The sequence below is a fragment of the Mauremys reevesii genome, linkage group 25, assembly GCF_016161935.1.
Source record: "Mauremys reevesii isolate NIE-2019 linkage group 25, ASM1616193v1, whole genome shotgun sequence".
NCBI lineage: Eukaryota > Metazoa > Chordata > Testudines > Geoemydidae > Mauremys > Mauremys reevesii.
Genome location: NC_052647.1, coordinates 16,905,481 through 16,924,600, shown reverse-complemented (window position 1 = coordinate 16,924,600; position 19,120 = coordinate 16,905,481). Strand labels below are relative to the sequence as shown.

Here is a 19,120-nt window from a genome sequence, read left to right as displayed (position 1 = left end):
CTCCCTTCGTTAGCACCAGCTCCTTCCCCAGCACCTGGGCCCGAGGCGGGCGAGGGCAGGGGGAGCCTGGAAGCCTCCATGGCACGGGACCCACGCCCCATGGGCTGTGACTGGCCCCAGGATCACACCCTCCTGTCGAGCATCTGTCCCTGGTTGGGGATCCTGGCCTGGGACTGCAGTGAGGGACCCCCCACCCTGCAGCACGGGCCCCCCCATCCCGCTCCCTGCAATACAGGTCCCTCGGCACTGAGCTGCTCGCCCCCCCAGCTGGGGGTTAACCTGCTCCCTGAGTCTCCCCAGCGCCCCCCTCACACCTGTGTTCTCCCCGCCCACCACCCTAAGTGACAGCTCCCCACTTTCTAGCCTGTGGGGTGTTTGCCCCTCTGTCCTGGCAGCATCAGGAGCAGGGATGGGTGGGCGTTTGCCAAGCCACAGACACAGCGGTCCATAGAAATGGGGAGGGGAGGAGGGCAGGAAGTGCACTGGGTGCCACGGCAACGGATGCCACTGGTAACCAGGCGGCACTGCAGAGTAGGGCCCTGTGCGAGCCCCGCTGGAAACCACGGTAACCGTGTGGCATTGCCATTGGAAACCATAGCAATGCCGCTGGTAACTATGGTAACCATAGGCCACTGCGTGGTACCTCTGGGCAGCCCTCGGGGCATCTGTCCCAGCTCCAGGCCAAGGGGCACAGCCCCCCTCCCCCTTTGCTGAGCCCAGCACGGGCCCCCAGCTGCCATGGGGCCAAAGCCCAGGGGCCGGCCGGGTTTGAATGCAGGGCCCAGCGGAGAAGTGGCCAGAGCCCCGATGGCAGGTGGATCCGCCCAGCCAGGGCCCTGCGCTGGGCGGGGGGCGCTGCAGCCTTCGGGGGCAGCAGGAGCCCCCCAGTGCCAGGCGCCCCGGCCGACCGTGACAGACAGGCTGATCTGCGGGCGGACGTGCCCGTCACTGCCTGCCCCAGACAGGATTCGCCTCCTCCGCGGTGAGTGACGGGAGGGCTAAGCAGCCCTGACACCTGCCTGTCTTGGTTCTGCTCCGGCCCTGGGCCCCCACCGCGCAGGAGCTGGGGGAGGGGGGGCTGCATGAGGCGGATTGGAAACAGACTCAAGGTCGAGTGCCAGTTGTTTCCTGACGTGGGCTCCCTCCCCCACCCCCAGTTCTGCAGGTGCCCCTCACTCCTGACCCGCAGCCCCCTGCCAGCCCAACCCTGCCCCCCCCACACCCCAGCTCTGCCAGTGCCCCTCACTCCCAACCTGCAGCCCCTGCCAGCCCAACCCTGCCCTCCCCCCAACCCCAGCTCTGCTTCTGCCCCTCACTCCTGATCCGCAGCCCCTGCCAGTCCAGCCCTCCCCCCAACCCCAGCTCTGCCAGTGCCCCTCACTCCTGACCCGCAGCCCCCTGCTAGGCCAGCCCTGCCCCCCCCCCAGCTCTCTACCTGACCCTCAGCTCTCCCTCCCCCCACCCCCACCTGGTGGTGTGTGGGGCACAGATGCTGCTCTCTGAGCTGGGGGAGCAGTGGGGGGAGCTGTGTGTGGAAGATGTGTGAAAAGCAGCGACTGTAGCATTTTCTCACCCCTCAAAGCTGCCTGCAAACCCCGCCCCGCAGCCATCATCCCCCCCGGCACCCCATGGGCCCCCTGCAGTGTCATAATTTAATATGTAAATATGCAAATCAGACCCCCGCCCCCCCTCCAGCTGCTTCCTCGCTGCAGCGGTACCAGGTGGTTGGTGCCAGCCGGGCAGCTGCGTGGAAAGCGCCACCTGGCGACTCGTGGGGGCGTCACAGTGGGTCAGTGCCCGCGCCCCCATCAGCGGGGGGGGGAATGGGGGAAGCAGCCCCCCCCACCCCAGCAGGGGGGTGTCGGTCAGAGGCAGCCGCCAGGTGCTCAAGGGCACCGCTGAGGCCGTCTGGAGGCTTCCAATCAGATGGGGGTCACCTGCCCCCCAAATCCAGGCCCCCCTCGGAAACTGGGGAGCCCCAATCCAGCGACAGGATGGGGCCTTTGGAAGGAAGTTCAGGAGCAGCCCCCCCGCCCCGCCTGGCCCTGGGTGAGCAGACAGTGCAGCTGCCTCTGGGGGGGAGCAGGGGCCGAGCTCAGTTTATCTCGGGCCCTCCCCCCGCCGCTTGGGGCTCCGTGGGCCTGGAGTGTCCGGCGCTGTCTCCCCAAACCTCTCCAGGCCCGGGCGTCTGCGCCTGTTGCCCAGCCAGCCCCCTCCCCGCTTGCCCTCGGCTCCTGCCTCCCCACCCAGCCCCCCGGCAGGCGGCTCACACGCTGCACCCCACGCCCCCCACATTCCCTGTAATTCCACAAGGGAATAAACCCTGACACAAGCAAACGGGGGGAGCCCCCTCCCTACCGCCATTCCCTGCCAAGCACCTGCTAACAGCTGCCCCGAAACAGCCCCAGGGAGGAAGGTCATTCCAGCCCCCCCAGGGCATGGCTCCTGCCCCCCACAACGCCCCCCTCACAGCCTGGATCCTACCCCCATCCCAACCCCCCCCTCACAGCCTGGATCCTGCCCCCAGCCGGGCTCCTGCCCCCCAGCCTGGATCCTGCCCCCCCAGCCGGGCTCCTGCCCCCCCAGCCTGGATCCTGCCCCCCCAGCCGGGCTCCTGCCCCCCAGCCGGGCCCCCGCCCAGTGTAGCGGGGGGGGCAGGGTGACAGCCGCTGACGAATGGGGGGGGGGGCGGATTGACACCTGCAGGGGCCCGGCCTGTTTGAGATGCAGCCGGCGCCGTCCCGGAGCCCGTCCTTGTCGCTGCCAATTAGGGTCAGGGCGGGCAGCGCTGCCAGAGGCCGGGGGCCCCCCCCGGAGCCTCCCCCCGGAGCCCCAGCGGATGAATATTCACGGGCCGCGCCGCAAGTCAGGGGAGATTGTCAATGTGGCGGGGGGGGGGCAAACGCCTCCCCCAGCACGACTGGGGTGAGCCGGGACATGTGGGGCCGCCTCCAGGGTCACCCCGTCACCGCTTGGCCAGTGCTCTCACATCGGAGGGGGGGGGGGGCGATATGGGGGGCAGGGCTGGGCTAGCAGGGGCTGCAGGTCGGGAGTGAGGGGCACCGGCGGGGGGGGGCGGCAGGGCTGGGCTGGCGGGGGGCTGCAGGTCGGGAGTGAGGGGCACCGGCGGGGGCGGCAGGGCTGGGCTGGCAGGGGCTGCAGGTCGGGAGTGAGGGGCACCGGCAGGGGGCGGCAGGGCTGGGCTGGCGGGGCTGCGGGTCGGGAGTGAGGGGCACCGGCAGGGGGCGGCAGGGCTGGGCTGGCGGGGGCTGCAGGTCGGGAGTGAGGGGCACCGGCGGGGGCGGCAGGGCTGGGCTGGCGGGGGCTGCAGGTCGGGAGTGAGGGGCACCGGCAGGGCTGGGCTCGCGGGGGGCTGCAGGTCGGGAGTGAGGGGCACCGGCGGGGGCGGCAGGGCTGGGCTGGCGGGGGCTGCGGGTCGGGAGTGAGGGGCACCGGCAGGGGGGCAGGGCTGGGCTGGCAGGGGCTGCGGGGCGGGACTCAGGGGGACCAGCAGGGGGCGGCAGGGCTGGGCTGGCGGGGGGCTGAGGGGCATTGAGGAGTCAGGGGGATCAATCGAATTACTGACGAGCTAATTGGAGCTTTGTTTGAGCCAGTGACCCCAGGAGCAGACCCCCCCCCCCGTGATTTATAAGGGTGGGTTGGGGCGGAGTTCGGGTGACTCTGGGGGTTCAGGAGGGTCTGGGGTGACTGGGGGAGTCCAGCCGGGCTTGGGTGCTGGTTCAGAGGGGGGTTGGGGTGTCAGATTGGAGGGGATGCTGAGGCGGAGTTTGGGGTGACATTTCAAGGGGGGTGGGGCTCCAGTCCGGAAGGGTTCAGGGATCGGGGGACACTTGGGGTTCACAGGGGTTCAGGGACCCGGGGCACAGTTTGCAGGGGGTTCACAGGGATTCGGGGGCAGTTTGCGGGAGGTTCACAGGGGTTCGGGGATCCGGGGGACACTTTGCGGGTGGGTTCACAGGGGTTCGGGGATCCGGGGGACACTTTGCGGGGGGGTTCACAGGGGTTCAGGGGACACTTTGCAGGGGTTCACAGGGGGGGTTCACAGGGGATCCGGGGGACACTTTGCGGGGGGGTTCACAGGGGTTCGGGGGACACTTTGCGGGGGGGTTCACAGGGTTCAGGGATCTGGGACACTTTGCAGGGGTTCACAGGGGTTCGGGGATTCGGGGGACACTTTGCGGGGGGGTTCACAGGGGTTCGGGGATCCGGGGCACAGTTTGCGGGGGGGTTCACAGGGGATCCGGGGGACACTTTGCGGGGGGGTTCTCCGGGGTTTGGGGGGACTCTCAGATTCCAAGGCCGGGAGGAATCTCTGTGATCAGCCGGTCGGACCCCCGGATCACGCCGCCCTGGACTCGGTCCTCCAGCGGACCCGTGGGAGCCGCGGCTCGGGAACCGGGGCCCTGGGAAACGCCCCTCCCGGGGGAAACCTGCAGGGCGGAGTTTGGGGGCGCCCCGGCCGGCGCGTGTCTGTCTGCGGCTCGGTCCGGGCCCGAACCTGCCGCCGCGTTTCCATGGGAGCGGTGTCCGCGGGGCTTCTCGAGCCGGTGTCACGCCGGAGCCGCCCCCCAGCTAGTGCCTGGTGGAGCATCAGCCTCTGTTAGCGCTAATGGAGCGAGGCCTCGGCCGGCGCTCGCCCGCGGGGCCGGACGTGCTCAGAGCCGGCGGGAGCCTGTTACCGTAGGGCTGGCCCCACACGTGCCTGGGGGCCTGGGGAGGGGCGCGCCCGGCGCCATTAACCCCTCGCTCCCCAGCCCCTTCCCGGCCCCCCCGGTTCTGAGCACCCCGGGCCCTGCCCCCCATGGAGTGACTCGCCCTGCCAGCCCCTCCCCAAGGAGCGCCAGCCCCTGCCCCCCTGCTGGGGGGCTCCCCCCAGCTATGGAGGCATCAAGGACACCCAGCAGGACAATGCCAGAATCGCTCGGAACCCAGGAGCCGCCCCCCGCTCTAACCATTAGCCCCCACTCCCCTCCCAGAGCCAGGGATGGAACCCAGGAGTCCTGGCTCCCAGCCCCCTGCTCTAACCCTTAGACCCCACTCCCCTCCCAGAGCCAGGGATGGAACCCAGGAGTCCTGGCTCCCAGCCCCCTGCTCTAACCTTACATCCAACAGAACCAGATTTGGGCTGGGGGCGGGGACCTGTGTTATAACTACCTGTACTGCAGCCCCGGGGGGGGGGGATCATCTGCCCCCCCGGGGAATAGACTGACCGGGAGGGAGCCTGGAACGGAGCCACCAGCTGCCCCGGGCTGGGCCGACAAATCATCCCTCCCCCGGGCGAGCGATGAGCGCTCGGAACCCACCGGCCCTCACGCCAGCGACGTGTGTAAAGTGGGGGGGGGGGGAGTCTGGACAGGGCGGGTCCCCACCTCGGTGCGGTGATCGCGCCCTCCGGGGGGGGTCACGGCTCAGGCCTGGGGCGGATTAAGGCAGCCGCCCCCAGAGGTAGGACTGGACTGGGGGGGGGCTGTGGGTCAGGACTGAGGAGCACTAGCAGAGCGGCCCCTAAGCCGGCCCTAGGGATGAGGGGGGCACTGGAGCAGGGCGGTTGCCCCATTCCCCACCTCCGGAGCAGCCCCATGGGCCGCCCCGCTCCGTTACCCTCCCGCCCAGACGAGCTTCCTGGCCCAGGTGCGATGGGGCCAGTAACCAGCTGCCCCCAAGGGCTCCCCTCCCGCGTCATATCCCGGGCCTGGCCGGCCAGGAACCCAAGAGCCATTTCCCCTGCTCTGCGGGGCGGCTCCGGGATGGGGCTGAGGAGGAGCCAGGCGGGGTGCGGTGGGGCACAGACCCCGGGGTAGCGACCCCCAGCCTGGGGCGCCCCGCTCGCCTGGAGGTTTGTTCTCAGTTCAACCCCAAGTGAAACGGAGGAGGGGTCCCGGCAGCCCCTCGGCTCCCCCCAGAGCGGCACCCCGACCTGGGCTGGGGTTCAGCTGGGTGGGTGATAGGGGGCGCCCAGGGCTGGGCTGTGGGTCGGGAGTGAGGGGCACCGGCAGGGCTGGGCTAGGAGGGGGGCTGCAGGTCGGGAGTGAGGGGCACCGGCAGAGCTGTGGGGTGAGGAACCTGAACCCCCTTTGCCAACTTCCCTCCATGGCACCAAGTCTTGCCCCACACCTGGGGGCTCCCGTGTAAACATCCCAGCTGCGGGAGGCGCCCCCCAGGGCTTTGGCTGTGAGGTGAAGGCAGGTTGGGGAGCAGGGAGCCCCCCACCCGGTTCCTCCGGGCGCCTCGTCTCTCCGGCAGGAGCCTTTCCCCGGCCGCATCCCCTGTCTCCGAAATAATCAGGAGATATAAATGCATCAGCCGGCACCAGCCCGCAGAATAACCTGATTGCGGCGCGGCGCGTCCTTGAAGGACGAGAAGCGGCCTCGGAAGGGGAGGAACGAATCCCCCCCCCCTGCAGTTCCCAGCTTGGGGAGGGGGGCTGCGTGATGGGGCTCAGAACGGGGGGGGGCTCGTCCTTTCAGTCCCTCGGCTTCGGGCAACTTTCTCAGGAAATAAAACAACCCGACCCCCCCCGGCCGCTGCGGGGCATGGGATGAATGAAACGGGGGGGGGGGGATTGGCCATGCTGGGGGGAGGGGCTGTACAAGCTTCCTCACCCAACCTCCGCTGCGGCCCCTCGATCCCGTCCCGCAGCCCCCTGCTTGGCTCGGGGGAGCCCAGTCCTGGGACACCGGGGGGCGGCGGGTCGAGAGTGAGGGGCCCCGGCAGAGCCGTGAGGGGTGGGGGGCCCTGGGGGCTGCGGGTCGGGACTGAGCTCGGCCTGGGCTGTTGGCTCCGGGATCCCCCCCCCCCCGTTTTCCTTTATAAACAGGATTGAAAGCGGGTGCCCATTGACTTTGCCTCTGGGCGGGGCTGGAGGGTCTGTCTGAAAAGATCCGCTGGTGTGGGTCCGGGGGTGTGTGGCGTGTGTCTGTTTGGGGCCAGGGCCTGGCGTGTGGGTCGGGGGTTGGCGGGTCTGTTGGGGGTCTGGCGTGTATCTGTTTGGGGCGGGTGGGGTTGGCCTGTGTCTGTCGGGGGCTGCTCCTCCACCCACAGGCCCCTGCTAACGCGGCCCAGGTGCCCGACGCGGCAGCGGCTCCCATCTGCCCGGCAGCCCCCGGCTGAGTCCAGCGGGGAGTTAATGAGTCGCGCCCGGCCCCCAGCTCCTCCTGCCGCGGCGGCTGATTCGCGCTGGCGGCGGCGCTGAGACAGGCGGGGGCCGATTCACGAGCCGGCTGCCGAGCGGGGACCCCCCCGCGCCGCCCCCTCGCTCGGCGGGGAGGGTCTTTGGCGACCCCCCCTGGGCGCCGTGACGGGCGGGGGCTGACACTGATCGAGGGGCTGAATAGGAGACAGCCCGAGCCCCCCCTTAACCCCCCCACTGTGGGGGCCCCAAGGGGAACCAGCCCCCGTAGCTCTGGGGTTGGATGGACGCTCCGCGCGGGCTCCTGCCCCATCTCCGGCCCTGAGCCCCCCAAGGGAGCGGGGGGGGGCAGCAGGCCTGGGTTGGCGGGTGGATGCGGGGGGGGGGTGTGCAGAGCCCCAGCCCCCGGGAACATCCTGTCCAGACGGGGGGGGGCAGATCTGGGGACACAGGGAGGGGGCAGAGTGGAGCCATGGGCGGGGGTCATGAGCCCTTAACGAACAGTGGAGGCTGCCCGGGTGACTGAGGGCGCGGGGGCCCCTTGCCCCCCCCGCATCCGCTCCCCTCTGCACGGGCAGGCTGCGGGCTCAGGCCCCTAAGCCCGCTGCTCGCCCCAGCTCCGGGCAAGCTGCCCGGCGACTCTCCCGCTGCCCGCGCCGCGGGATGTTGCACGGATCCAGCTGCGCGCGTGCAAAGCCCTGGTGCAAACGGGCATCGTCCGCTTGGCGCAGCTGCCCCGCCCCGGGCCCGCCAGTCGGTGCCAGCTCGGGGCCGGGCCGGTTCCCTAAACCCACCTCGCTCCGGCTTCCCGGGGCGCCAGTTCGGAGTCACCCGCCCTGCCCGTCTCCGGGCGGGAGCAGGAGGGGCCGGAGGGTCCGGCGCGGCCAGGCCTCCTGCCTGGCGGGGACCCCCGGCGCCGCCGGCCCGGCTGAGCCGGAGCAGGAAAACTTGGGGCGCTGCGCGGGGGGGGGGGGTGAGAACCAAGGAGCCGGAGCCGCCTCTGCGCCCCGGGGAGGGCGAGACCCACAGGCCAGGTGAGCTCAGCCGCCCGGCTCCGGCTCCGGCTCCGGCTGGCAGCTTTTAAATGGGAAACCATTAAATGTTTCCACCTCATTTGCTGCCTCTTACGCGGTTAATTTTCCCGGGCCCGTCGAGTGATGTATCCGCACCGCTCCAGAAGCCAATTCGCTGCAGCTGGAAGGGAAGCGCGGCCGGGGGGAGGGGAAGGGGGGGCTCCGTCTTTAATTTAACAAACGACGAGAACAACTTAATTAGAGTCATCTGGAAAATCACAGCCTCCATTACGGCTGCTACCGGAGGGGGCGGCTCTGCGCGCCGGCCCAGGGCGGGGGACGGGCCGCTGGGGCTCCGGGAGCCGCTCTCCGCCTTCCCGGCCGGCCAGACCAGATGTCGCTAATTATACAGCGGGGCTAATTGGCTTGATCAGCAGTTAATAGGGAATTAGGCACCGACAGGGCCGGTTACTGCGGTCGCCTGGGGAGAGCAGCAGGGGGGCCTCGGCCCGTGCTCCAGACCCACCCATTTCCACGCGGGACCGGGCTGCAATTTCACGGGTGATCGTTAAAGCGACGGCACCGCCTGGACCGTTCCCCAGGCCTGTCTGCAATTCTCTGGGCCTGTGAGCGGGGCAGAGCCGCGGGGAGCAAACCCCTTGGTTAATTATTAGGTGTATTACGGTATCTCCTAGAGGTTTTGACCAAGATGGGGGCCCCATCGGGCCAGACGCTGCCCAGACCCTGCCTGAGATCAGGGCCGCGTCCTGCTGGGCACCAGGGGTGCCCGGGCGGGGCAAGTGGGGCAATTTGTCCCAGGCCCCGGGCCCTGCAGGGGCCCCCATGAGAATATTGTATTCTATAGTATGGAAGGGGCCCCTGAAATTGCTTTGCTCCGGGCCCCCTGAATCCTCTGGGCCCCCTGCTGAGCACAGCCCAGACACACAATGGGGGAGGATAGTCCCAGCTCCAAAGGCCTCACAGTCTAAACAGACAAGCCAGATAAATGATGAGAGGGGAAACTGAGGCACGGCACATGGCGGCGACTTTCCTCTGCTCCCAGCTCTTTTACCACCTGCGCCTCAATTTCACCGCCCAGGCTGGTCAGTTCCCCTCTTGTTTTGTTTGGGTCTTTTCCCCCCAGTGGCAGGGCGCGAAGCCGAGAGCGTCTCAGCTCCCTCGGGCTGCGGCACCCCAGGCCTCGGCCGCAGCACCGGACATCGCTCGGGTTTCCAGCTTGGCAGATTTCCTCCAGCCCCTGGGGTGAGAAGGGGTGTGTGATCGGTGGCGGAGGGCTCGGGGTTCTGGCTCCGAGCTGGCAGGATTTTCTGATGCAGCGTCAGGCAGGGCCCGGGGGTCACCGGGGCAGCTGTGACCAGCACACAGGGGAGCTCCGGTCCCTCCATCCTGGCTTGAGGACGGGGCCTGGGTGATCTTCGCCGCCTGCGGGTTTTAAACCGGTCTAAGGTGCTGGGCCAGGTCCCGCTCCGGAGCTGGCCGGGGGAGGGCCCCAGCCCCCTGCCCCGACTCAGCTAATGTTGTTCCAACTTTAAAAAAAAACAACCCCAACCAGCGTTAAAAATGTCAGCAGCGCTGAGAAGCCCTGACCTGCTAGATTAATCGCCCTGATTTCTCTTTGCATCTCAGCGAAAGGTCAGGAGCCTTTGCAGAGGATCTGGAATTAATTGGAAATCCCACACCGGAGCCAGGCCCATACATCATGGCGGGGACAATTACCACCTGCACTTTGAAAAGGGGGGTGGGCGGCTGGCTCCTGGCTGGCCGGCTCCAGGGAAAAACTGGCACATTTCAGGGGGCGCCCAGACTCTGGCAGGCCTGTGGCCTGCGCGCAGGGGCAAAGCCCCCCCACCCCATGCCCCACCAGTTCACACCGCTGTGCACGAGGCCTCGTGCAAAGACACCATGCAGCCGCTGGGATCCCAGCAGCAGGGAAGCCGAGGGGTGAACGGCCCCTGGAACCCCAACTCCCCTTAGCTCCGGGGCCGGGCTGGGATACTCGGGATGGAGCTGACGCAGCAGGAGCCGGCCCTGGTGGTGCCTACTCTGGGGTCGTGCACATCAGAGGCCGGCCAACCCCCTGCGAGCGCTCGCCGTATCCCTTGGCCCCTCTGCGCCCCGCTGCCCGTCCCCACGTTCACAGCCAGGCCTGCGCCGGGCCTGTCTCCTTGGCAAAGCGCTGCCCCCTCCTCGCTCCGCGCCGGCCTGGCCGGCTCCCGGTGTGGGAACAGGGAAAGGCCTGGCCAGGGAATCGCCAGCGGAGAATCCGGGCCCGGGAGGCGCCCGTGGCTCCATCGGGGCTTTCTCGCCCATTGCGCCGAACGGGGAAAGAAGGAGCTGCAGAAAAGCCGTTAAATTAATTTAAATCACCCCTCCCCCCCTCAGAAATCACCATAAATGCAATTTGCATATTCATGATATTTATCCAATAACTGTCCCCTCGTCCCAGATTAAAGCCCCCCCAGGGAGCCGTCGGGCTCCTTAGCTGCGCTCGCTGGGGAGGGGGCAGCGACATTTGGGGGGGGGCTTGGGTGTCTGGCATTGTGTGTGTGTGTGTGGGGGGGTTGTAGCCCTCCCCATCCTGCACTTCAGAACTGAATGAACCAAAGGAGGAAAGGTTCTGGGCCAGAATCAGTCGCATCCTCCCGGCCGGGCAGGCGGGGCAGGGAGTCCCCAGGGCCGGGTGTGGTTTGTGCCAGTCTGTGGGGCTATCAGACCTGCCTCCCCTCCTGCCATTTCCCCCCCAGTGAGCCCCCCAGGCTCCTGGGCTGCTGAGGGGGACCCCGGGAGGCCAGGACCCTGCATTCTGCTCTGTCCCCCCTCCCCCCAGGGAGGTTCTGAGATCCCTGGGGTGTCCCCCCAGCTCCACCTGCTCTGACCTCCTGCCTGGGGCAAGGAGCTAAGCTAGACCCCCTGGCCAGGGAGGGGGCACTTGGCTGCGGATTCCCCAGAGGAAGCAGCAAACACAGGAAATGTCCCTCTTCCCGGGCCTGTCGGTGCTCCTCACTCCCGACCCGCAGCCCCCGCTAGCCCAGCCCTGGGCTCCCCCCCAGCTCTGCCGGTGCCCCTCAATCCCGACCCCAGCTCCTGCTGTCCCAGCCCTGGACTCCCTACCCAGGTATTACGGAGTCCCCGGGCGATGTCCTGGAACTGCTCCCCACAAAGCCAGGCAGGACTTTGGGGAGCCTCCTCTCTGGGAGCAGACTGGCTCCAGGGCAAGAAGCTCACATGGCTTCACCTTCCTGGGTCTCTCCTTGGAGCATTCAGCATCCTCTGCCCCTCCGTGCGCTTCCCCCAGCGAGTCTGCCCAGGCTGGGTCCTGGGGCAGCCAGGGGGCCCTGCCCCCCGACTGTGCAGTCAGACGTGACTCTCAGCCAGCCAGTAACACAGAGATTTATTAGATGACAGGAACACGGGCTAACACAGAGCTTGTAGGAACAGCAAATGGGACCCCTCAGCCGGGTCAATTCTGGGGGGCAGTGAGCCAGACCCCCACGTCTGCCCGCACTCCCCATCCCCAGCCAGCTCCAGACTGAAAACCCCTCCGGCCCCTCCTCCTCTGGCCTTTGTTCCTTTCCCCGGCCAGGAGGTCACCTGATCTCTTTGTTCACCTTTAGCTATTCCCTTGCAGGGGGGAAGGGCCCCGGCCATTTGTTGCCAGGATACAAAGTGTCGGCCATTTGTGCACACTGGAGATTTAAGAAATGCAGAGGGGAAACTGAGGCACCCACACAATATTCAGAGGAAACATTAAGAACAGTCCCACTTTGTCACACCAGCTCTGCCAGTGCCCCTCACTCCCGACCCGCAGCCCCTGCTAGCCCAGCCCTGGGCCCTCCTCACCCAGCAGCTTGGCCCCCAGCGCCCCGCCGGGGGCAGCGTTCAGACGCGCCGGGTGGTAACACAAATCTCAACACCCAGGCACTTAAATCTCCATCCATGAAAGGCCCCATTAGTCTAATCGCGTTCCGCCCCTGCCCTCGATCAGCTGAGAGAGCAGTTAGCTGCTCGCCCTGGCAGATCAATAGCAGCAGGATAATAAATATGCCCAGGCACTTGTGTCCAAATTTAATTTCCATTACAAGATCCGAGGAAGGCGACGATCCGGGCTCCGCCGGGGAAGGGGCCCCCAGACGCGGCTCCGATTCTCCAGCTGGGTCGTGCAGCCCCGACCGCGTGGGGAGGAGGGTATTTCAATGGATGTTTTTCTTCGTTATCTTCCCTTCCGCGTCTCCATTTGATGAAAGGCAGGGAGGGCTGGAGGCTGAGGTGGTAAAAAAGCACATGGCTCTGCCGGTGCCCCTCACTCCCGACCCGCAGCCCCCTGCTCCCCAGCCCTGGGCTCCCCCCACCCAGCTCTGCCGGTGCCCCTCACTCCCGACCCGCAGCCCCCTGCTCCCCAGCCCTGGGCTGCACCCCACCCCCGCAGCTCTGCCGGTGCCCCTCACTCCTGACCCGCAGCCCCTGCTAGCCGGGCCCTGGGCTCTCCCCACCCAGCTCTGCTGGTGCCCCTCACTCCCGACCCACAGCCCCTGCTAGCCCGGCCCTGGGCTCCCCACCCCCAGCTCTGCTGGTGCCCCTCACTCCCGACCTGCAGTCCCCTGCCAGCCCAGCCGTGGGCTCCCCACCCTCAGCTCTGCCTGCGCCCCTCAATCCCAATCCACAGCCCCCTGCCAGCCCAGCCCTGGGCACCCCCCACCCAGCTCTGCTGGTGCCCCTCACTCCCAACCCACAGCCCCTGCCAGCCCAGCCCTGGGCTCCCCCCACCCGGCTCTGCCGGTGCCCCTCACTCCCGACCTGCAGCCCCTGCCAGCCCAGCCCTGGGCTCCCCACACCTGGCTCTGCCGGTGCCCCTCACTCCTGACCTGCAGCCCCTGCTAGCCAAGCCCTGGGCTCCGCCACCAGCTCTGCCAGTGCCCCTCAATCCCGACCTGCAGCCCCCTGCTACCCAGCCCTGGTCTGTGCCCCCCCCCACAGCTCTGTCGGTGCTCCTCAATCCCGACCCACAGCCCTTGCTAGCCCAGCCCGAGACTCCCCACACACAGCTTTGCCGATGCCCCTCACTCCGTGATCATGGGGGACTTCAGTCTGAGTGACATGCTGGAGGTCTCAGGCTGTCAGCAGTAAAACGTCCTTGGAATGTCTATATATTATAGATGAGAATTTCCGAGCTCGGAAAGTGTTGCCTCCGACGCAGGGGAATTCGAGGCAAGCCCTCGCCTCGACAGATGAAGAGGAACTGATCACAGAACCAAGAATTAATGGTAACTTAGGTACAAGTGATCATGACTTCATTCACATTTATTACAGAATAAAGCCCAGACCAATGTTATATATATACTGGGCGGTTTCAAAGCACCAGTGTCACAAAGCCGTAAACAATTTGGAGCCAGATCAGCTGGGAGGCAGTAATTTAATTAGAAAAATAGGAATGAGAATTGGCAACACTTAACTAGATGCCTAAAAAACCCTAATCTGACAATTGAGGAAGAAGGCCATATTGGTTAAAATCTGGTTACGAGGGGAGGGCAGCTGTAACCATTTAAAAAATCATATAGACCACAGGAAGACGGGAAGTTGGTAAGGAATATAAAAATCAGGAGCTGGGAATTGTAGAAAAGTGATAAGGGAAACAAAAGGACACAAGGTGACATCTGCATCCAGCAGAGTTAAGGACCATAATAAGGATTTTTTAAAGTATACTAGGAACAGAAAGAATCCTGACAGTTGCACAGATCCATTAGTAGATTGCAATGGTGAAATTCTCAATAATTATGCAGAAAAGGCGGAGAAGTTCAATTAATACTTCTGCTCTGTATTTGGGAAAAAAATCAGATGCTGTGGTCATATCCTATGGTCACACTCTTTCCATTCCACTCGTATCCCAGGAAGATGTTAAACAGCAGCTACTAAAGTCAGACATTATAAAATCAACAGGCACCGAGAACCTGCACCCAAGCGTTTGAAAAGAGCTGGCTGAGACTGTTAACGTTGGTTTTCAGTAAGTCTTGGAAGTCCCGGAAGACTGGAGGAAAGCTAACGTCGTGCCAGTATTTTAAAAGGGTAAAGGGCACGACCCAGGGAATTATCGACCTGTCAGTTTGAAATCGATCCTGGGCAGGATAATGGAGCAGCTGATACGGGAGTCAACTAATAAAGAATCACAGAAAGATGATATAGCTAATGCCAATCACCATGGGTTTATGGAAAATCGATCCTCTCACACTAACCTGAGCTTTTTTAAAGTTTGGTTGATGTAATATAATCAATGTAATCACGCATCTGACTTCATACCTCATGACAGAAAGACATCAAATGAACAGGGCCCACATTAAATGGATTAAAAACTGGCTAGCTGATAGATCTCCAGATGTAATTATAAACAGGGAATCATCATTGTCACGGAGCGTGGGGCAGTCAGGGCCCTGCACCCCCCTTGCTGCGATTCACCGGGACTCTCAGCCAGCCAGTGACACAGAAGGTTTATTAGACGACAGGACACAGTCCCAAGCAGAGCGTGTGGGTACAACCAGAGGCCCTCAATCAAGTCCTTCTGGGGGGCTTAGGGAGCTTAAACCCCAGCTTGGGGTTCCCCGTGTTTCACCCCCCAGACCAAGACTGAAAACAAAATCTCCTCCAGCAGCTCTATGCCCCCCCCCCCCAGCTCCTCCTCTCCTTTGTTCAGTATCAAGGCCAGAAGGTGTCACTTCTCCCAACCCCCCTCCTGGCTCAGGTTACAGCTCAGGGAGCTTCCTTCAAGGCAAATCCCCCGTCCAGTGATGAGCTACCAAAATGTTAACAACCGGTTCCCTATAAAAAGTTCTGATTTAAAGGGGGGGGGGGTGCCCCTGCCCCAGTGCCCCTCACTCCCGACCCGCAGCCCCTCCTAGCCCAGCCCTGGGCTCCCCACTCCCAGCTCTGCCGGTGCCCCTCACTCCCGACCCGCAGCCCCCTGCTCCCCAGCCCTGGGCTCCCCACCCCCAGCCCTGCTGGTGCCCCTCACTCCCGACCCGCAGCCCCTGCTCCCCAGCCCTGGGCTCCCCCCTCCCAGCTCTGCCGGTGCCCCTCACTCCCGACCCGCAGCCCCTGCTAGCCCAGCCCTGGGCTCCCCCACCCAGCTCTGCCGGTGCCCCTCACTCCCGACCCGCAGCCCCCTGCTCTCCCAGCTGGGGGTAAGAGACCGAACCTGCCCCAGGCAAGGCCCTGGCTGCTCCGAGGGAGGTGGGGGGACCTGTGGTGAGTCCTGCTCTGACAGCCCCTGTCAGCAGTAATGACCAGCTGGGAGCCCAGGCCCCAGGGCAGCTCGTTAGGCGATTTAATGAGGGAGGCAGGCGCTGCCTCTGGCTGTTTGCTCCCCTGCTCACCAGGCCCCGATGCATTACCGGCTACGGGGGCCGCGCAGAGCCCCCCACGGCCCTCCATCGCCCCACTCACCTGCCCCATCGCAGGGCCCAGCCCCCCCCGGCCCTCCATCGCCCCACTCACCTGCCCCATCACAGGGCCCAGCCCCCACCCCACATTCAGGCTCTGCAGGAGTCTCTGGATTTCCTAGCTTCCCCTCTGCCACCCCCCAGCCCAGGTCTCTGCCGTGCCGGGGAGCAGCGCCCTGCAGACCCAGCCCCCCCCACCAGGCCCCTGCTCTGAGTCCATCCCCTCGAGGGGGCCCAGGTCTCCCCTCCCCACCCCACCCCCTGGCCCCCCAGGGCCTTGTCGCCAAGGCTCCGGCCTGGGCTGGCCAGCGAAAGAGCCCTAGTGGGGGGCGGGAATGGGGGGGGTGAGGTGTTGGGGCTGCTGGCCCTCGGGGCTTCCATAAGACCCTCCCCCAGTTCGGGAGGGGCCCGATCCTGTGCTGTTCCGGGGCCCGTGCACTGGAGACCCTCCTCCAGCACATGGGGGAGGGGGGGCCGCAGGATGAAGGAATTTGCATGTGTTATCGGCTCCCCGAAGGGATTTTGCATAAGCTAGTGGGGGCATCAGCGCTGTGCTGCCGATAAGCGACTCGCCGGAGATAAAACCCAGACGATTTGGGGGGGCGGAGATGCTGCCGGGTGTCCCCCACCCTCCAGGGCAGGGGTCTCTTCTGTGCCGCAGGGATGCGGGGAGGAAATTGGCTGAGGACGGGGGGAGGCCCAGTCTCCCAGCGGGCCGGCGTCAGAGCAGGAACGGCTCCTTCTGCTCCCTAAATCTCAGGAACCTCGGAGCAGGGACCCCGTTGTGCCAGGCGGCGCCCGGCCTCCAAGACCAGGGCTGGGGGAGGAAAGACGCCCACAGAGGCAAAGGGACTCGGCCAAGTTCACCCAGCAGATCAGTGGCAGAGGCAGGAAAGGAACCCAGGAGTCCTGACCCCCCTTTTCCCTGGCCTCCGCTCTGACCACTAGACTCCTCTCCCTGAGCTTGGCCAGAGAACCCAGGAGTCCTGACCCCACCCTTTTCCCTGACCTCTGCTCTGACCACTAGACTCCCAGTCCCCTCCCCGAGCTGGGCCAGAGAACCCAGGAGTCCTGACGCCTGCTCCAGGGCCCGATTTGCTAAACCGCGCTGTGGGGTGTTTAGCAGAGGGTTGAGAAAACCCAAAAATCTCGCACAGATGCACCACAACTCCCCCGTGCTAGAGGACAAGCCCCCCCCCAACACAAGCACACACGCTAGTGGGGATACACACGACATCCCCCCAATTCCCCTCCGAATCCTTCATCAGCAGCTAATCAGGGCCGGAGCCGGGCGCTGGCGGGGGGAGGGGAGGCTGCAATCCGACTGTAATTGTTTCTGTCCAGAGGGGACAATGCACGAAAACAATCCGAGGCGGCGCCAGAGCCGGCGGGTTATTTTTGTTGTGATGGGGGGGGGGGGGCGAGATGCATGAAGATCCGGCCCCGACTGCCTCAATAATGCGCATCTATTATTGCTCCGAATGCCCTGTCGGGTCCAATCATGTCACGGGGACCTTTCCGGTGGGTGGGTGGGTGTCGTTTTCTCCCACCAAGGCCGCGGTTGTGGGGAGGATTGGGGGGGGGATTGAGGGGGGGGGATAGGAATGGAAAGAAACCGCGGCCCGAGGGATCTGCCGGGCTGCAGCGCGTGTGGAAATTGACAAGCGCAGGTTTTGCATAAGGCAGATGGCAGAGAAGGAAATTAACCCCCCCCCCACCGCACACACATTCCCCCCCCTTCCCCGCCTGGCTGCCAAGCCTGGTGCCTTGGGACTCAGCTCTCGCCTTGCATTGCAGGCCCAGCGTGTGTGGGGAACCGGGTGCTGGGGGAAAGGAGGGGGGGGTGTGTGGCAGCTCTGGCAAAGATCAGTCTCTTTCTGGGGGGAGCTGAGGTCGGGGATAAACCCCTGTGGGCAGCTGGGAGGCCACAGGCCAGGGGTATAAGGGAGCTCATCGTTGGTGTCATTTTACAGAGGGGTAAACTGAGGCATGAGGGGTGACGTTAGCATATCCAGCAAGCTGTCGCTGGCAGAGTGGAGGAGGGGCACCGACAGGGGGAGCCCAGGGCCGGGCTGGCAGGGGCTGCGGGTCGGGAGTGAGGGGCACTGGCAGAGCTGGGGGGGAGCCCAGGGCTGGGCTAGCAGGGGGCTGCGGGTCGGGAGTGAGGGGCACCGGCAGAGCTGGGGATTGGGGGAGCCCAGGGCTGGGTTAGCAGGGGCTGCGGGTCGGGAGTGAGGGGCACCGGCAGATGCATTGTGGGAAACTCGCCGGCATCTGCTCCGTCTCTCACTTGCACAGACGCCGCGTTGACACCCCGGCGCGGTGAGGATTTGTTGGTGTTTTTAAAAGCGCCGGCGTCAGCGCAGGGGCGGCTCGTGCCCGTCCCCGCGGGGTTGGGGGTGAATGGGGGGAGCCAGCGCCAGGCCCAGCCAGGGTCCCCGCAGGGCCGGCATCTCTGGGGCTCCCTTCCCCTGGCAGGACACCCCGAGTCCATCCTGCGGCTGCTCCCCTCCCCCGGCTCTGGGCCCGGGGGGACCCCGCAGCGAGGCCCATCCAGCCGGGCGCGGCCGTGCCAGCCCCGTGGTGGGCAGAGAGAGGTGGGGGCCGGCTGGGGGGGGCAGAGAGAGGTGGGGGCCGGCTGGGGGGGGCAGAGAGAGGTGGGGGCCGGCCGGGGGGCAGAGAGAGGTGGGGGCCGGCTGGGGGCAGAGAGAGGTGGGGGCCGGCCGGGGGGCAGAGAGAGGTGGGGGCCGGCCGGGGGGCAGGCCGGGCAGCAGTCACCGGGGGAGCTGATCCTGGCTCTGCACACGAGCACGGCTCTGCCAGGGGATCCCAGGCAGGCTGCCCGGCTGGGGACCAGGAGACCCAGTCAACACCTGCCTCTGCTGCGGCCTCCCTGGTTATCCGGGCGAGTCGCTGCAGGCGAATTCCTGAGGGTTCGGCCCCCACATCCGCAGCCGGGTCGTCCCATGAGCCCGAGGCCGCAGCCTTCAGCCCCGGGCGCTCGGCCCCGGTTCCCCAAAATGAGGGATCGTGTGAGCTCAGGGGTGTGGGGGGGAACCATCTGGGCATCACCTGGTGCGACGGGGCCCTGATCTCGGTCGGGGTCTGGGCAGCGCCTGGTGTGGGGGGGCCCTGATCTTGGGTAGGGTCTGGGCAGTGCCCGTTGGGGGGGGCCCTGATCTCGGTTGGGGTCTGGGCAGCGCCCGGCATGGGGGGGCCCTGATCTCGGTCGGGGTCTGGGCAGCGCCCGGCGTGGGGGGGCCCTGATCTCGGTCGGGGTCTGGGCAGCGCCTGGCGCAGTGGAAGGCCCCAGTGTCAGGTGCGGCATCAAGGCAGCCAGTGGCTCTTCCAGAACAAGGCCCCAGCCCAAGGTGTGGGAGCCGGAGCCGCGAATTAGCTCAGGATTTGGAGATTGATGAGGCAGGAGCAGACCTGGGCGGAGGGGGGGGGAGCTGGAGGGGGGAGCCTGGGGAGCTGTGGGGGGTGGTGGTGCAGTGTGTATGTGGGGG

General features: G+C 65.9%; 1 long non-coding RNA gene across 2 annotated transcripts; it reads left to right on the top strand.

Annotated features, from left to right (window-relative positions):
* Positions 1-873: 873 nt before the first annotated feature.
* LOC120391177 lies at positions 874-14,358 on the top strand. 2 transcript variants are annotated; one of them, XR_005591235.1, is made up of 3 exons: positions 874-982; positions 13,338-13,454; positions 14,119-14,358. It is a non-coding gene; the product is annotated as an uncharacterized LOC120391177 (long non-coding RNA). The 2 variants fall into 2 exon arrangements; XR_005591236.1 differs by lacking the exon at positions 874-982 and adding an exon at positions 1,838-2,049.
* Positions 14,359-19,120: the final 4,762 nt, after the last annotated feature.